General features: G+C 44.7%; 1 long non-coding RNA gene across 1 annotated transcript; it reads left to right on the top strand.

Moving 5' to 3' along the window:
- The first annotated feature begins 301 nt into the window (after positions 1-301).
- LOC119827696 lies at positions 302-4,126 on the top strand. The gene is made up of 3 exons (XR_005287705.1): positions 302-3,220; positions 3,646-3,837; positions 4,057-4,126. It is a non-coding gene; the product is annotated as an uncharacterized LOC119827696 (long non-coding RNA).
- Positions 4,127-4,450: the final 324 nt, after the last annotated feature.

Below are 4,450 nucleotides of genomic sequence, written 5' to 3'. Positions count from 1 at the left end.
ACCCACAGCTTGTTTGGCCATTCTTCTAGGAGATGGGATAAGGTCAGAATCGGGAAATCCGGAGAAGTATCCACCAGGAGAATTGCCTAAATGTGTCTCCAAGGAAAATTTTGTCTCTAAGTCGCCCTTTCAAAGCATTGTTTGGATAATTGTAGGCTCTAAGGCTCTTCACATTTAGTTAAATTATACAGTTTTGGCTTCTATTTGTTAAAAAATCCCTTCTTTTCTGCCCTACCTGCCTCTAATTTAGCAGAACGTGCCCCTGGAGTTACACCTTCCTCTCTTCCCAAGCAACCCCAATAATAAGCCATCTGCCAAGAAAACAAACATAATATAAAAATTACACAAATACATAATCCCCAGCCCAGAAGGAAGGGAGCAGCTGCCACCTGGTGCCAAACAGAACACAGTTTAATATTTATCTAGCAGAGAAGGTTCCCCAACGGACTATAATTCCTCAGGGGGAGGGGGTCAAAAGAAGGTCAGTAATGAAAATCACCTCCACAGGTCCGGCCTAAACAGGGACCCAGTGGAAATCAATTCTGTGAGTTCAATGTTGCTGTCCCCTGTCGTGGATTGCACTCAGGAGGTACCCAAGGTGGCCATCAATCTGTCGTCAGAAAGGACGGAGGCTGGGGAGAAGGGAGGTAATTGGAATTGAGCTTCCGTGGACTCTTCCTCACGTAGCTGGAGAAATACAGAGCAGAGCCATCCCCAGGTAAGGAAAGTTGGGATTTTGCGTCTGTCATTGGGGGCTTGTGCCCGCCAGCTTTGAATACCTGCTCTGGCAGCAGCATTTCATTCAAACCTTTTTTCTAACTCCAGGGCTGGTCTTGGATTAGGACAAAATCTAGTTTCCCTGTGAAAGAAGAAATATCCTTTCCCATTGCCTCAGTCAACTTGCTGTGATTTATACACAACTCATAGCTAATTTCTTAATCAAATATCCTCCGACTGAGTAGAAATTTACTTATTAGGGCTTGTAGGATGGGTGGAAGCTAGACAGTCTTCTGTTTCATAAAGAGATTGGGATGCGAGACTAATTGTGCCAGTCGGCATGACGGTCCTAAGAAAGAGGCAGTTTACAGAACTGTGTAAATCAGAAGTGTCCTTAAACTGTGCTTGGGGAGATATGATATGGCAAAACGTCTACCAATAAACTGGAGCATTACAGCAAATTACCCCGTTTATACATGCAGGCAAAGCTTCGCCTCTTATGCCATGTTGGAGAGCCAATAAAGCTTGCAAATGTGATGGGAGTCACTATTTCTGCCTCTGTGCAGCTGTTTATCAGCAGCTTTTTAACACATTTTCCCATATTAATGAGGTGGCATAGCAGTTCCAGAATTAGAACAGTGGGATGTATCATTGTCTGCCTTATCCCAAGATATGCCGGCTGTCAGCAGCGCTACCAGGGGATGTACAATGAAAGATGAGCGTTTCAGTGGGCGCAGCCTGTGCACACTGTTCCATCCTTCCTGTACCCCAGCCCCCCGTTACGCTCATTTCCTGTCCAGTGCTGTTGTCTCTGTAATATGCACGACTCCCTGCAACTTGAGTCTTTGTTTAACACTCTGTATGTCTGTAGGGCTTGCTTGCAAATCCCTTGTTGCTTTTCCAGTTTCTAATCGAATCTCTTATATGTAGTAGGTACTTCTCAAATAGTGAATGAATGAATGACTGAATGAATGCATAAAGAGGGAGGCAGATGAAATGTTTCCCCCCAGAGACTGTCTTCCTCAGAAACAGCCAGTGTGGCCTCAAGGAGCAGAGCAGGTGTGTTGGTTGCATGGCCTTCCCTGCATCTGTGAATGCAGGTAAGACGGAGGGCGGGGTCTAGTGCACAAACTGCTGGGAGAGACGGTAAGAATCATGCATCCCAGAGATCACAAGTGCAGGCCTGCAGCTGGTGCCAGAATGCAGTGACGTTTCCACTACCCGCGGTATCAGAGAAGTAAAGACAACATGTGACTTTTTTGCAGAGCTGAGGATTCGGAAATTGGGTCTTTTTATTTGAGTGCCCTCCTTTTAAAGAACTGATCCCAGTTCTCTAAAAGACAATGGTTTGCTTTTTCTTTTGTCAAGTGCCATCACAATATATTCCTTTGAATTCTATTAATTCCCAAACCTTCCTCGTGCTTTTAGGAGTTGGGTGGCCTTTTTAGTGGTCTCTGAAATCCCAAAGTCTGAACCACTGAATTAACTCGTATCCATCTTCCTGAAACGTGCTACTGAAATCACAGGTTGGCCCAAATTGAGTCACTGGACTGTTTAAATGGATTCACTGGGTTCAGTAAATAAGATCCTTTAAGGCTAACAAGAGCTTGTCTGTGTTGTTTGTGGACAGCAGGGATCCAGGCTGGGTCATAGGTTTGTAGTAATGCCTAGGACAGTCTTAAATTCAGGTCAGTCACAGTGCCAGAGGTGCCCAGAGGTCTGATTTACCACGATCTAATGTGTTCTGCTTTGCTGAGCATGTAGTTGCTGTCTGTCTTTAGACCACACATGTGCTCCAATTGTGTACCACAGAGTGCTTCTCCGATCTACGAGAACCCAAGTTGCTGTGAAATCTGGAAGGAAGCAACCCTACCCCACCAGCAAATCCCCACGAGGCTCTGTACAGACACGTCTCTCCTTCCCCTATTCCTGCAGGACCTGCTGTCACGGTGACACAGCCCAGCATCCGGGTCTGTCCTGTGCCCATCTTATCAGCCATGGTTTTATCTCCCGTAAAGAATGGGAACACGCCATCTGAATCCTGTCACTAGTTAATACATTTCGTTTTCCTTTTTGCACAGGACATTGGTCTCTCCTGCTTCCACATATGTGGGAAGGAACTGAGATTCCACTTGTCCACTGGGTTTTCAGCTTTGGCTCTGGAGCTGATGGGCTGACAAGCTCACGAGTGACTGCTGCATCCCAAAGCACCTGGATCCCTGTTGCTAGGAGAGAATAGCAGTGTTGACCTGCATCGGCGCGAAACTGTCACCTGCATTAGCTGTCTAATGATACTAACGCTCTTTGAGAATATAAATGTGAACATTATCATTATGGCTAAAACCAGTCTTTGCTTTAATGTTATTTTTTCTTCCTCCAAGAAGAGAGGCAGAAAGATCATTTAAGGATGTAGTGAATAGAGAGCTAGGGTTTATTCTTAATTCATGACTGGCTTTGATCAGACCAGCATCAGCAGCAGGAATGCCGTCTTAAAGTCCTGAAGGTAATTATTTTGACTCGAGGGCATGAAGTTTTCTTTTTCTCCTCCTCCCATTGGACAGAAAAAGAGAAAAGTTAATGTTCTTAAAAAAATAAGATGATTTCTGTATGTCAGGTCTGAAAATAGTATTTCCTAAAGCAGCTGTTAGAAAAGATGACACGCGGAGTAGAACGGTACAGCCTGGCTATGTCTCCTTGTGCAGGGGAAGAAACCAAGGCTTTCTGGCCAGCGTGGGGGCTGCAGTGACTTTTCAAAACTGCCTGATAATTTTATACATGCGTATATTGATTTTTAATACTTATCCTGGAAGGTGCAGGGCTCTCTGCTGCTGTGTATGCTGTGTATGTTGGTGCTGCAGCTGTATTAGTTTCTGGCTGCTGCTGAAACCAATGCCCATGAACTTTGTAATCACGTTTGTTGTCTTGCAGTTCTGAAGGCCAGCTGTCTGAGCCTGGCTTGGAGAGCTGAAATCAAGGTTATCAGTGGGGAGCATCTTGCTAGAGGTTCCAGAAGTCAGTTGGTTCCCTGCCTCATCCACCATCAGTGGCTTTTGTGACTGTCACTCTAGTTCCTGCTTGGTCACCAGAATGTTTTCTTCTCTATCAAGTCTCCCTCTCCCTGTAAGCCTCCCATAAGGGTCTTTTATTACAAAGATTCATCTGGCTAATTCAAAATAATCTCCCCATTATAATCTAAATTTATTTTAATTAATTAATACTAATTAATTGACTAATTCATTATTTTTAAGACAGGGTTTCATGTAGCCCAGTCTGGACTCAAACTCACTATGAAGCTCAGGATTACCTTGAACTTCTGATTTTCCTGTTTCCACCTCACAGGAGCCTGCCAAGCCTGCCACTAAGTGAGGTTCCATGTGGTACTGTGGATCTGGGGCCTTGTGCATCTTAGGCGAGGTTTCCTCCAATCATATCCAAGCTCACTGTCATTCATTAAAAAAAAAAACTGACTGTCCCTGGAGTCTTTGTGTCCGTGCTTGTGATGAAGATGAGGACTCCCATTAAAGTTCTGGTCCTTTTAATTTGGGGCTTCTGTTACTTGAAGCTATGAGACATGATCTGTCATTCCTAGCTTACGCATCTATTAACACAATGGCATAAGCAGTGTCCACGGACCTGGACTCTCTTAGTGGTGTCTTGGACCATGGTAAGCACCTCTTTGGTGGTCTTTGGTGAGGACTGCTGACTCATCTTCTTGAGCTAGATATTAAAAATG

This window comes from Arvicola amphibius, chromosome 12 (genome assembly GCF_903992535.2).
Source record: "Arvicola amphibius chromosome 12, mArvAmp1.2, whole genome shotgun sequence".
In the NCBI taxonomy this organism is placed as follows: domain Eukaryota; kingdom Metazoa; phylum Chordata; class Mammalia; order Rodentia; family Cricetidae; genus Arvicola; species Arvicola amphibius.
Note: the sequence above shows the minus strand (reverse complement) of the source record. Positions and strands in the feature narration are given on the sequence as shown.